Source organism: Thamnophis sirtalis, unplaced genomic scaffold, assembly GCF_051295495.1.
Source record: "Thamnophis sirtalis isolate CommonGarterSnake01/CBP01778 unplaced genomic scaffold, rThaSir2_p1.2 scaffold_15, whole genome shotgun sequence".
NCBI lineage: Eukaryota > Metazoa > Chordata > Lepidosauria > Squamata > Natricidae > Thamnophis > Thamnophis sirtalis.
This window is the reverse complement of record NW_028261395.1, coordinates 23885729-23900680: the sequence shown is the minus strand read 5'-3', so window position 1 is coordinate 23900680 and position 14952 is coordinate 23885729.

The window sequence follows — 14952 nt, the reverse complement described above, 5'->3', positions numbered from 1 at the left end:
CAACTCTCTCACAGGAGTCTGACACCATGGAACTCACCAGGGAACCATATCTTGTTCAGAGGCACCTCCTGCTTGTGGAAGACTTGCCTGGAAGCTCTTTTGAAACTTCTCCATTCTTTCTGCCTCTGTGTAGAGAGTGATTATGCATCTGACCTGGGAGATAGTTTCAAGCTCATCATGTTCATGTTGCACAACTCACAATTATTACGTTCTGGAGAACTGTTGTGGCCCATCCGCAGCCAGCAAAGCTGGACGCAGATTCGGAGAGTAAGGAAGTTGGAGAGGAACATGGGCCAGTCCTGGAGTCTGGGGAAGGTTCTGATGAGTGCTTTGCATCGGAGGCAAAGATAGGGCCAGGGCCACCTGACAGTTATCAGCTGCCTTCAGAGTTGGACATCAGTGGGGCAGAAGAACAGCTGGAGCCTGTTCCCAGTGTGCGCATGTGCAGAGTTGCCAGGAGAAGGGAACAGCTAAGGAACAAAGGTCAACTTGGGAGTAAAACCACAGGTGGAAGGTGAATGGCCCCTCCCATAGGGAATAAAATAAAAATAAAAGGGGAGGGATATTTGCAGGAGACAATTAGTCCATTCCTGCATTCTTGCCAAGTATTGCGGTGTCTGAAAGATATTGGCCTGGTCACTCTCCAAGCCTGATAAAAGTCGGTAATTGTGAACTATCTTGAAAGACTGTGGGCCAGGACTTTGCTGGAGAGGAATTCACTGTAAATTAAATAAAAGGCGTTTATCAGGATGAGGACTCGGCTTCATGCTGCTGGGGAAGCCTAGGTCAGAACAAGAACTTCAGCCAGGTATCTAGTGGGGCCCATGAAGTTATTTTAGAAAATTCAGGAATTTTCTGACTCTTGAGATTTACGTTCTAGTCTAACTTCCATTTGTAGTCATTATTTGACTCTCTTCACTTCTTGCATATGGACAGGATTAAGTGTCTTAAAGCCAACCGTTATGGAGAAATCCACTTTTCTCCAGCCACCTCAGAAGGTAATCGACTGAATCACCAAGTATGAAGTAGCTGTCGTGTGATTCTCAGCAGATCATAAGCCACATGTTTTCCTAGAGGCCCTGTCTTTTTAGTTTCCCTGTTTTCAGTAAAATTCCTATTCCTATTTTTCTAAGAAGTCAGTATGCTTTATTAGCATCGTTTTAACAAGGCAGTGCACAGCACTAAGCTAACATTCCTTGTATAGTAATTTACACTAACTCCTCCTGCTAAGTACATATTGTTCCCATCAGCCAATAAACAGTGTAACCAAATGTCCAGATAATTTGAACAGGATGTTATAGTTCTGGAATAATGTGACAAAGCAGAGAGGCACAGATGACTGAGCAATGTGCCAATAAAATAAAAAGAAATACATTTGGATTGTGGTAACACATGTGTATTCACAATTAATAAATTCCACTCCATCAGCCCATGATTTAATTATATATTATGTATAGATGCGCCATTAATCATTCATGGATCCTCTTAACTGAATGGTGATTTGCAAAGCATGCAATGGGTACTTTATGTTTACATTAAATTCTAAAAACTTGGCAATCTTTTTCAGCTTTCTAAAGATATAAATATGACAAATTGTATCATAGCCTGGAAAACAACGTTGTCAGCTATAAAAAATTTAAACAAGATGCAGACTTTGCTCCATGGCCAAGTGGTTTTAGCCAGTTAAACTCCTTGGATTACTGGGCTCCAGAGTCAAGCTTTTTAAGCATGTTTCACATGAGGAGATTCAATCGATCAATCAATCAATCAGAATGGAGCTAGGAGGGATCTTGGAGGCCTTCTAATCCAGCGCCCTGCTCAAGCAGGAGACCTAATGAAACAAACGAAATGTTACACTGTTGCACTGGTTACTTGTCCTCACTGTTAGGAAGTTTCTCCTTAATTCCAAGTTACTTCTCTCCTTGAATGTATTGTTTTTCCTTTTTATGTACACTGAGAGCATATGCAACAGAGACAAATTCCTTGAGATAAATCACACTTGGCCAATAAAGAATTCGGTTCTATTCTGTTCTGTTATGTCCTGTCCTGTTCTGCATTCTATGCTATACCTATTCTATTCTATTCTATTGTAACCCCACCAATACTTGGATGTGCTACATTCTGTATGAAGGCCTCCCTTTTAAACCTAAGATCAACTTTTCCCAACCAATCCCTCATCACGTTTTTCAGCTTTCAAAGACAGACAGTATGACTCAAACATACTGTAGTGATTTTCACCAGGTTGCTGTGATTTATATCAGATTCTCTCAATCAGAGGCCAGATTAATTCTCAAATCAATCAATTAAATTCACCACTTCTTTCAATGGGTGATTTTTTTTAATTATTTACAACTCAGTACTATTAAGAGCACCCTGATCCTTGCCAGATGAAATTGCAAATTGTCAAAACAACTTCAGAAGTTGTGGGCGCTTCATCACTGGAGGCTTTCAAGAAGAGACTGGACTGCTATATGTCAGAAATGATGTAGGGTCTCCTGCTTGGGCAGGGGGTTGGAGTAGATGACCCTACAAGGTCCCTTCCAACTCTGTTAATCTGTTAAATATATTTAAAACATTTCTCTCCTCCTGTCAGGGTTACAAATAGCATCCGAAAGTAAATCAGAGTCTGAGGCAAAGGATTCCTCCAAGTTCCAATTTATTAAGAGAGCCATGTTGGCACATCTGGGAAAACCCAAATCTGAAAGCTTCCCAGTTTTCCCATCCAGTTGAAAGTTCAATATCCTGATCTCACACCCCCAAGTCCATCACATGGTCCAATTTTCCACTGCCATGCTGGTAATTCCACCCCTCCAGTTCCGCTCAGGTGCAGAGACAAAGGATGACCTTGGCTTTCTAGAAAGAATGTTATTATGGCTACATATAGGTTCCACCACAAAACCGCACTCGACTAAACCGTGTCCGACTAAACCGCGTAGCTGACATCATCAACAGGGCGACAACAGCGCGGAGACAGAAGCATGTTGTAAACCCTAAACCTAAAATTAACCCCTAAACCTAAACCTAACCCCCCCCCCTAAATCTAATCCTAATCCTAAACCTAACCCTAAACCTAACCCTTAACCTAACCCTAAACCTAACCCTAAACCTAACCCTTAACCTAACCCTAAACCTAATCCTAACCCTTAACCTAACCCTAAACCTAACCCTAACCCTAACCCTTAACCTAACCCTAAACCTAACCCTAACCCTAACCCTAACCCTAACCCTAACCCTAACCCTTACCTTAAGTTGAATCGGCTTGCTTTCAAAGCGCTATTTAAAGCACCCTTCTTTCTCCGCGCTGGCTGTTGTCGCCCTGTTGATGACATCAGCGATGCGGTTTAATCGGGTGCAGCTTAGTCGAGCGCGGTTTTGAAGGGTCACGCCACATATAACCCAACTCCATATAATCCCTTCTCCCATTTTCCCACAATAGAAAATAGACAGTAGAAAGTGTGGCAGGCCTGAAGTCCAAAAGAAAGATCCCTTTCAGGCACGACACCTCCTTTGTCATAATTTACATCTGTTAGAACGATGTGCCCCTTGATGACTTGTGGACTTCAACTCCCAACTCCTTCAGCAGAAGGCCACCAGTTGAGTTGAAGGCCACCAGCCATAAAAGGGTTATTGCTCCCCACCCCTGTGTTAGAGAACCACCCTAGATCCGTGATGGTGAACCTATGGCATGCGTGCCAGAGGTGGCACACAGAGCCCTCTCTGTGGGCATGCGTGCTGTCACCAGCTGCTCTTCTGGTTTCCAGTCAGCTGATCTTTGTGCATGCTGGAGCCTGGAAACCCGAAGACCAACTGCCCACTAGCCACCTAGTCTTCAGGTTTATGGCATTCCAGCACATGCGAAGACCAGCTGGCTGGCGCACATGCTCACTGGAAACCAGAAGGCCAGGTAGCCAGGTGGTCTTTGAGTTTCTGAGACTCCAGCGCATGCAAAGACCAGCCAACTGGTCTCCAAGTTTCTGGGGTTCCAGCGTCTGCATGCACGCACATGCACACATTCTGGTTTGGGCACTTGGTGCCCAAAAGGTTCACCATCACTGCCCTAGAAAGTGGGATGTGAGAGAGGTTTGAGAAAACAGTGCTCCTAATAAATGTCTAATTTTCCTTTGAAGTTTGGTCAGAGGCTCATGAATCAATTAGGGTGGGTTGGGGGGGGGGTTGGAAACCTGACAACTTAGTTCAGAGAATGGTCCTCCCCCCCCCAAAAAAAAACAAAAAAACAAAGATGGGAATAGTGAGGAAAGATTGGAAGAAAACCTGGGGAAAGTTACCAATACAATAAAATTAAAAGAGGGAAAAAGTAAAGGAATTACAAAAAAAATTTTTTTTAAAGAAGCTAGGTGAATGAGTGGAAAGAGGAGAACATAAAAGAAGTGAAATCTCTGAGAGACCAGGAGAAAATGATTAGAAAAGGAGGAAGGGAAAGAAAGGAATTAACTAGTAGAAAAAGTGAAATGTGTTGATATTATTTATGCTATGTAGCTAATTGTGATGTGAGGGAACTCTATTGATAGTATTAATTGTGGATAACTAAGTGAAATGCTTATTATATAAATATTGATTTTGAGTATATATGCTATTTATAATAAAATAGAAACAACAGATGGAAATGAAATGACAAATTTGGTTACCTTTGGGGCAGGGGTGGGTTCCTGCCAGTTCTAACCTCTTCTATAGAAGAGGTTCCACAAATCTACAGTGCCGTTTAGAACCAGTTCCAGCTCCCTCCCCCCACCCATCCACACATCATCAAATTGAAGAGCGAGAGGAGGAATTCTGGGAGTTGAAGTCCACAAGTCTTAAAGCTGTCAAGTTTGAACACCCCTGGGAGTTTTTTTTCTAAAGGTTAGGGGTGCAAGGGTCTTGCAACTTGACAGCTTTAAGACTTGCGTGCTTCAAATGCCAGAGTTTCTGAGCCAACATTTTGGTTGCTAAGCAAGAGAGTTACTAAGTGAGTTTCACCACATTTTACAAGTTGGCCACGCCTACCCAGTCACATGGCTGGCAAGCCACTCCCACCTGGTTACATGGCTGGTACGCCACTCCCACAAAGCAGGCCACCCCTACAGAAGAGGTTCTAAAAAAATTTGAAACCCACCACTGCTTTGGGGGCAATGATGATTCTATTTATGTATTAAGAAGAAATTAAATTTAAGTTGGAGGATATGGAAACGAAATAACATGGCTGAAATTGGAAATTGAAGTATGATGTAAAATGAACTGTGTGCATGAGAAGATGTTAAAGGGGAAAGCCCGTGCACCACTTTGGTTTATAAAATAATTAAAAATTTGCAACAAAAAATAAATAATATTATTTATTATTATAAACAAACAACTTTTTAAAAAAAGAAAAAAGAAAACAGTCCTTAGTTCATAGAGATCAATTAGGTGATAAAGAAAATGAGCTGAAGGAGAAAGGTTAGATGGTGTTGGGATCAGAAAAAGGAAGGTTTTACCAGTTAAGATTAAAAATGAACAAGAAAGGGAAAAATAGACTTTTTATCATGTTCATCTTTTATTTAATGAAAGAGGGATAGGGCAGGCGATCATAGAAAAACCTCTCCTGGTATAATTTCTATGTCACTCTGCTGGCAAATTAAGAAAAATCTCTCAGGACCAATAGAAAAATATTACCAAACTAATCCAGGGTGTAAAGTTCTAGGTCTGATTTCAACATATGAGATTTTTGGCTTTGTGGGGTGCGTTGATGCTTAAGAACAACTTCTTTCAACAAATTCACCCAGAGGAAACAGATGAAAAGTCTTGAAAATTTCTGGCTGGATCCATGTCCTAAACATTCTGTCAAAGTTGTTGAAAAGATCAGATCGGTCAGATTAGATGAAACAGATTAGTTGAAAGGGACCTTGTAGGTCATCTAGTCCAACCCCACTCCCACCCAAGCAGGAGACCCTACACCATTTCTGACAATTGGCAGTCCAGTCTCTTCTTGAAAGTCTCCAGTGACGAATCCCCCACAACTTCTGAAGGCAAAGTCTGTTCCATGGGTTGATTGTTCTCACTGTTAGAAAATTTCTCCCTCTTTCTAGGTTGAATCTCTCCTTGGTCAATTTCCATCCATTGTTCCTTGTCTGGCCTTCAGGTGCTTTGGAAAATAGCTTGACCTCCTTCCTCTCTGTGGCAGCCCCTCAAATATTGGAAGGCTGCTATCATGTCTCCCCTGGTCCTTCTCTTCACTAGACTAGCTGTACCCAGTTCCTGCAACTGTTCACCATTTGTTTTAGTCTCCAGTCTCCTAATCATCCTGGTTGCTCTTCTCTACAGTTTTTCTAAAGTCTCAACATCTTTTTTATAGTATGGTGACTAAAACTGGATGCAGCAGTCTAGGTGTAGTCTTACTAAGGCTTTATAGAGTGGTATTAATACCTGACTTGATATTCCTGAAAGAGTTTAATTTCAGGAAATATTCGATCTAGCCAAGACCATCTTTGAAAGATTCTTAAGGAAATGACATCCTACCCAATTACTTCCCCCTTACTCTTTCTGTGTTTTCAGGAGCCCATCTTTTTCAAACTGATGTAAAGAAGAAGATGATGCACTGACCGGACACCCAGCTTGGATTAGTAACATTTATCAATGACAACAAATAGCTTAAGTCTCAAAAATTCTGCTAGCTGATCTATCATGTTGATAAACTGTCTCTTCAGAAAGTTAAAATGAAGCCCCGCTGTCAAAGCAATCCTAATTTCTTGTGGGCATCTCCAAAGCAGTAGGATTATCTTAAAAACACTGTTTTTGGAGTATTCGTTGTGGCCCTTTAGCCCTCATTCAGCAAGCACGACAGGAACATTGAAAGAAACGTCTTTCATCTGCGGTGAAATAAAAAATACCAAAAACATTTCTAAAGCATCACCTCTTCTTGCCTACATTTAGCAAAGCTGGCTGAGGAATTCTGGGAGCTGAAGTCCTCTAGGCTTAAAGTTGCCACGGTTGGAGACCCCTGCTTTGGAGAAGAAGACTTTAGGATTGGGAATCCAGAGGTCACCTTGTAAATCCAATCCAAACAAATCAATTAAATCAGAATAAATCCAACTGTGATGAATGAAGGACTATTTTGCAAGTATATTCCATCAACTTGGAAGGACCTGCAGAAACATTCTCAGGATGTATTAAAAAGTTAACAGCAGTTTTTATAAAAACCTTAACATATTACGCTCCCATAAATTGGTACATTGGAAGAAATGTCCTTCTGGGTTCAGCTCCAAGTGGGGAAAAAGGCACAGGAAACATGGAGGCTGCTTGGAAAGATGGTTTAATGGTGGACAGGATCCCATGGCTTGAGCTCCTGATCAGAAAAGGGGGATCACATGCGTCCAGATGTTGGGTGAAGAAGAAAAGAGGCAGGGATGCTGAAAGGTCCTGGCTTTATGCCCTCTTTGGCCTTTGAACATGAGCTTGTCTTCTGATTGGTTGTCAGACTCCCATGGGGCCATGCAGGGGCAACTCTCTAGGCTGTGTTTTGAGTCCAGGTTTGGTTGAGCTTTGCTTCTTCCCAGGTGCCCTGTGGTGAGATGGGTAAAGGGCTAATACTGTCATGCCTTAATCCCATCACCCTGGAGCTGAAGGGGGAAAGATCTTTGTTATGTAGAATAGACTGGGTCAGGCCTTTTAATGGCCCATTGACAAAGATGGGGACTATTAAGAGTGAGTCTGTTTCCTGCCTTAAAACATATTTCTCCATTTCTTATCCAGGGAAGTATAATATTCTCCCTTTTCCAACATTCTCCAGGATATTTTATTTTTCTAGGAGAGGGGTGGGTTTTAACTTGCTACAGGGATATTGTTGCTAACATGTGTACTACAGTCCACGCTGAGTAAATAACTCTGTTCTGAACTCTTGAAATCCTCCACATCCCGAAAGAGTTAAGATCACCTCCAATCTTTCTTTTGTCATTATTTTTTCTATCAAGGAAGCTCTCTTGTTTTAACATGTGGAAAAATGGATGCAATTTAAGAAAATTAGACATTTGGCTTGCATAATGAGCCAGGCTGATTTTTTTTTAACAATTTGCAGCTCTATTTTCTGCAATGTGACAAGTTTAAGTGGCATCCGAGTAGCTTTTCAAGGAAGATGTCACTCTGTTTTCTTACTAATGCTTGAGCAAGTGCCTTGCCTATTGTCAGGCTGTTAATTTGCTATTATTAAGTACTCAGGAGCATCTTCTTTGAAAGGGTTGTCAGTTATCCTTCCAGAATGGGTAAGCTTTAAAAAAAAAACGTGGAGATATGTCAGGTGTTCCGGTGGTCCCTTTCAACTGGCTGGAAATCCACATTTCACCAAAAAAAGAAAGAAAAGAAAGAAAGAAAACCATCAGGAGGCTTTCTATAGCTTGCTCTTCCTTTGTCAACCTGCAAAATGCACATTTGGGAAATGGCAGGGGGAGAGAGGCCCACAGAATGATTTTTTTAAAAAAAAGCAGCCGTAGCATTTGTTTGCATCCATAATGCACATTTAGGAAACATCTTACAGAATAGGTTGCAGGGACCGTTTCCCAAATTGCTGGAAATTTAAAAAGATGCAGATACTGGGGTTTTTAGCATTTGCCCCCAACTTGCAATATTGGTCCAACTTTAAAAAAAAAAAAAAACCTTAATATTGCTTAACTTTGGTAAAGGAGAATATTAGTATAGCTCAGGGTTGCAATGTCTGTCTGTCCATCCGTACGTCCGTATGTCCATCCAGGCCTGGTCAAAAGAGATAATGAAACTGCTGTAGGGATTGTAGACAATTGATTTTGGAATAAATTCCAAAGAATAAGTTCAGGAATCAAAATTCCTGATTCATTAATGCGGGGGGGGGGGCGACCGAGCCAAGCCTCATGCTGAAAACAGGCAAACAATGGGGGGGGCATTGAGGAAGCTTTCCCATTATTCATTGTGACAAGAATGAAAGTTAAGATTAGCAAGTTCCTTTTCTCCCCTCGGCACCGTGAACACAAAAGGATATGGAAGCAATTATGCACTCTGAAGGAGAATTTTTTTTAAAAAAAAAATATAGTTGGAGAGCATGCTAACACTCCAGCACATGTACTGACACACAGATTCGGAATATTCTAAGTGGGGGAGAAAGAAAGTAGAAAAAAGTGGCTCTCTTTTAGTGAAAATAGGAAGCTGAAAGATGAAACTGAAACAAAGGAGAAAAAAGTCACATTTGGGGAGAAAAGATTTACAAAGCTTGTTCAATCAATGGGAAAATGGGATTTCACTTCCAAAGTTGGTCAAGAATCTCTTGAGTCTTGGCCACTAGCCAAAATCTTGGACTTGTAGCCAAATTATATGTGACCAGATGTCATAAGTCAAGAAAACTGAGCATTCCATTCTACAGAAAGAGCCAAGCTTCCTAGCTTCTGTCTACATTCACACAACACATTTAAGCAGGTCCACAATATGTTACAATGCATTCACATTCATTTTTGTTTGGTTTGGTTTTGCAATGTCATGTTCTGTAGTGGAGAATCAACTGATTTTAGAATAGAATAGAATAGAATAGAATAGAATAGAATAGAATAGAATAGACGACTAGAATAGAGTGGAGTGGAATGGAATGGAATGGAATATGGAATGGAATGGAGCATTCACAACTTCTGGAGGCAAATTGTTCCATTGATTAATTGTTCAAACTGTAAAGAAATTTCTCCTTAGTTCTAAGTTACTTCTCCCCTTGATTAGTTTCCTCCCATTGCTTCTCGTCTGGCCTTCAGGTGCTTTAAAGAATAATTTGACTACCTCGTCTTTGTGGCAACCCCTGAGATATAGGAACACTGCTACCATGTCTCCCCTAGTCCTTCTTTAACCCAGTTAACCCATAACCCAGTTCCTGCAGCCATTCTTCGTATGTTTTAGCCTCCAGCCCCCTAATCATCTTTGTCGCTCTTCTCTGCACTCTTTCCAGAGTCTCCACATCTTGTCTCCACATTTTGTCAGGTTATCATTCTGTATGTGGTGTGAACCCAGAAAATGGTCTAATCCCATAATCAGGATTAGTGTGTTGGGTGAGCTCAGCCACCGACTGTTTTTCTTTCTGAAGTGGATAAAATCATTCTCCTCATCATGGATCAGGGCTGTCGAGTCCAACCTACAGTGCCGTTTAGAACCGGTTCTAGCTCCCTCCCCCCGCCCATCCGCACATCATCAAGATGAAGAGCGACAGGAGGAATTCTGGGAGTTGAAGTCCACAAGTCTTAAAGCTGTTAAGTTTGAACACCCCTGGTTTTTTTTTCTAAAGGTTAGGAGTGCAAGGGTCTTGTAACTTGACAACTTTAAGACTTGTGTGCTTCAAATGCCAGAGTTTCTGAGCCAACATTTTGGCTGCTAAGCAAGAGAGTTGTTAAGTGAGTTTCACCACATTTTGCAAGTGTCGCCACGCCCACCCAGTCACATGGCTGGCAAGCCACTCCTACCCAGTCATATTGTCAGCAAGCCACTCCCACAAAGAAGGCCACACCTACAGAAGAGGTTCTAAAACAAATTGAAACCCACCACTACTCGTGTGCCAAAAGCAGGGTGAGCGCAGGGGGGGTCATGCGTGGACGTGCCACACCCATAATGTTTTGTGCACGACTCCAGCATGCATGTGCGCATGACCAGCGCTCCTCCCCCATTTTTGGTGTGCTTTGTTCACCCTCCCCAGGGTCCAGAGGCTTTATAGGAGCCAGGGGAGGGCAAAAACAGCCTCTCCCCCCACCCAAAGGCCCTCCAGAGGCTTCAGGAGCTTCCCATTTTTGCAAAAAAAGCTTGTTTTTTGCAAAAACGAGGGCATTTTTGCCTTCCCCCAGTCTTGATGAAGCCTGCAGAGTGCTCCTGGGAGCCGGGGAAGACAAAAACTTTTTTTTCTTACTTACCTCTTTGAAATCTTGGTGTGTCTTATACACCAGTGCATCTTATGGTCTGAAAAATACGGTATCTACAAAACCTGTAGAAGGATGGATTCCAAACTTTTGTCATGTGATGGATTCAGAAACTAATCATAGCAGAGTATCCAAAATGTCTGTCTGCCTTCGCAGAGTTTATTGCTTTTTATACAGTTTTTCACAAGCAGCAAAGCGTATATGGCAACAGCATTGTTATTGGCATATTCTCCTTGTCAATCTCTAAGACCATCCCAGCCAGGGTAGAGTCTCACATATCTAGATGGTTCCTGGTACTGCCTGGTGGTGCTAATTAGGTGAGTTCATAGACATTTGAGGTAAACAGTTACTGAGGCGCGGCAGTGTGCTGCTCACGGCCTCTACATAACCTTTATATGACCTCTATCTCTATAGTCATGTACCATACGAGAACCTATTTTTCATCTTTTTAACCATAATGAGCTTTATAATCCCATGTTGGACAGCTTTCATTTTTATAGATCTATCCAGAGAGGATCTGGCTTGGGGGGGGGGGGGGCGGGACAGATCCCATGGAAATGAGCCAGGCTGAGGAAAGCCAGGAATGTCCTCCAGCATGTTTCTCATTCAATTCATTAAGGCTTTTGCAGGGGAAAGAACAAGCCCACAAGATTGTGTTTCGTGGCTCAGAAAGCACAGCTGTTGTGCACTTAGGAGCGAGGTGATGGAGCATCCATAACTCCCGCTTTTCTGTTGATTAATTCCTTCACAGAAGAAAATTGAAACAGGATCGAAAACCTTCACACACACACAAACACACACACACGTCTATGTCTGAAACTAGATTTCTAGAAAGCAAAACTGTTTTCAGAGTAAATTCCAAAATTTTAGGCTACTAGACTAGGCTAGGCTACTAAGAGCCAAGGTGGCGCAGTGGAAGAGCCAAGGTGGCGCAGTGGTTAAATGCAGCACTGCAGGCTACTGCTAGATCAGCAGTTCAGCGGTTCAAATCTCACCGGCTCAGGGTTGACTCAGCCTTCCATCCTTCCGAGGTGGGTAAAATGAGGACCCAGATTGTTGGGGGCAATATGCTGACTCTCTGTAAACCGCTTAGAGAGCGCTGAAAGCCCTATGAAGCGGTATATAAGTCTACTGCTATTGCTATTGCTAGACAGGGTTGTCCACAAAGATGATGTACAAAATGTTGGCTGTGACTGCAGAATCAAAATCCCATTTATTTATTTTTTGCTTTTGCAGGTAAAAAAGGAGGTGGGGATTTGATCCCATTGGATGTTGGTACTTGCTTTTCCATTCCATCAGTTGCTTTTGTCCTCTTCTTCCTCTTCTCTCTCCTTGTCCACTGAGACAATCTTTTCCCATGGATCTGGTGATTTCCTTGTGATAAACCAGTGTTTCCAATCTAGGCTGCTTGATAATGTGCAGACTATGGCTTCAGAATTCCAAAATTGAGAGAGACTTTATTGCATGTCTTCTGGAATTCAGTCCAGTCCCTTTACCACCCATCATCCATCCATCCATCCATCCATCCATCCATCCACGCATCATCCATCCATCATCCATCCATTCCCTTGGATGGTCCTTGTAGGTCTTGTAGGTCTTCTAGTCCAGCCCCCTGCTCAAGCAGGAAATCCTATACCATTTAAGATAAGTGGCTGTCTATTTTCTCCTTAAAAACCTCCAGTGATGGAGTGTCTACAATTTCTGAAGGCAAGCCCTTCCACAGGTTAATTGTCCTCACTGTTGGAAGTTTCTCCTGAATTCCAGGCTGCTTCTCTCTTTATTTAGATTCCAACCATTGTTTCTTGTCTTGCCCTCTGGTGCTTTGGAGAATAATTTGATCCCTTCTTCTTTGTTTTCTAATTTTCTAGTCCAATCCCCTGCTCAAAACAAAGCGTTGTTATTTTTTCAACATCCTCATAGCATTTAAACTTACTTTCCACCTATTTGTTTTCTGACATTAGTATTTGTTGATATATATTTTTTCACTTTTACTCTTCAGCAGATTGCTGTCCTTTCCATACAAATCTCTGGGCATTCTATCACTCCACTTCATGACGGAAATCATTTTATTCCTTTTTCTTTTTTTTATTCCATTCATGCTCGCTATTGATTTATTTGATATGTATGTATGTATGTATGTATGTATGTATGTATGTGTGTGTGTGTGTGTGTGTGTGTATGTATGTATGTATGTATGTATGTATGTATGTATGTATATAAGATGTCATTAGCCTGGCCTTGAGCCATTCCAAACCACCTACTAACTCAAATGTGTTTTCTTTGCTGAAGTTACTGAGATTCACCACAGGATGGAGCCAGATAGTTGCAAATCTGATTTATGGTCATTCACACACAGACACAGAGACCCTTCTCTCTTCCCCCAAATTAAGGTTTGGTTTGCTAGAATGTCACTAATCTCTCTTTTCTACTTGTGATATTTTTGGCTGTCGGACATTTTTCATTTTTATTTCTAGTTTTCTGATTGTTCAGAATAGGTTGAATGATGTACAGACCTTAATGATAAAATCCAATTTTTATCAGTGGAAAAGTTGGCTCCTTTAGAAATTGGACTGAACATTTTTTTTTAAAAAAAAGAAAACCCTAATAAAGCATAATTTACGAAAATATACCAATGGGTGTGTGAGGAGAATGTATAGTTGAAGAACATTTGTAAAAACCATTTTAATAAAGCTAATGCTGCATGCACAAACACAAAAACATGAATTAGGCACACCCATTAATCAAGGCTGCAAAAATCATGCTGGCCACAAGATGTCAGGAAAACCCATCTTTTTCTGTACTTTGGCTGGATTTTGACCGCTCTTCTAGTCCTCATGAAGAAATATGTTTATAAATGTTTTTTTTTAATAATCTAACGGGCACGACCCAGCAATTAAATATTTAGCTGCCTCATTAGGGAGGGAGGGAGGAAGGGAGAGGGGGGGGGGAATTCCTAAATATCTCATACTGAAATGTGGGGTAGGGAAGTAGCTTTTGCCTGAGCCGTATTCGTCATATAAATTACAAGATAATATCTAAAGAAAATGGTTCTGCTTAGCCTGATGTTTCAAAAAGATATATTTTCTTCTATAAGGACTGTAAATTTTGTTGGTAGGGCAGTATTCCAATCTTTAATTTTCCATTCATCGATCATTTATAATTTTATGCAAAATCCTGCAACGACTCAGCCAGTTTATTATCCAATGTATAAGATCAGCTTTCAGGGATTAGAGTAATATATTGCATAAAAGGTTATCCTTTAAAAAAAAAAAGCAGGGAGAAGGCTAGGAGACTGCACGGCCTTAAAGTACAGTTGGAAAAAAAATATGAAAAGCAGAATGCAGCCACCCACCAAACAGCAGCTTAGCGTTGAGGCAGAGATGTCGGCATTGGTTATCTGAGGTAATCTTCTTTCAAAAACAAGATTTGCCTCCGTTGGGGACACGGGAGATCGATTTATAGCTCTGTTCTCGGACTTCCCATAGTTCAAGAACAGGCCACGGCCTCCATTTTGAATGTGGCCATTTCTAATCTGTGTGTGTGTGTGTGTGTGCGTGCGTGCGTGTGTTTTCTAGGAACGCCTCGAGCAAATTCAACCAAACTTGGTACAGAGATGACTTACTCTCTGGAGACAAATACTATGGGGGTAAGACACCCCTAACACCCGTTGGGGTGTGTGTTCTGTTAAGATACAGCCTGTTGTGCTTTTCAATGGCTTCTACTGTACAGCGCAGGGGAGTTGCCATGGTAACGGCTTCACAGTGCTCCACAAGGGGGCTCCCTCTGTTAAGGGGGAAAATCCAACATTAGAAATTATGTTTGGTCCAGACATTTCCCCCTCTAAATAAATACCCGGGTCATCAGCTAGTTATTGGCTAATAACAGATAAGGAGAGAGGCAGTGTGGTGTAGTGGTTAAGCTATCAGGCTAGAAGCCCGGAGACTATGAGTTCGAATCCTGCCTCGGGCATGAAGCCAACTGGGTGACTTTGAGCCAGTCACACTCTCTCAGATCTAAGAAAGAGGCAACGGTGTACCACCTCTGAAAACCCATGCCAAGAAAGCATCAAGGA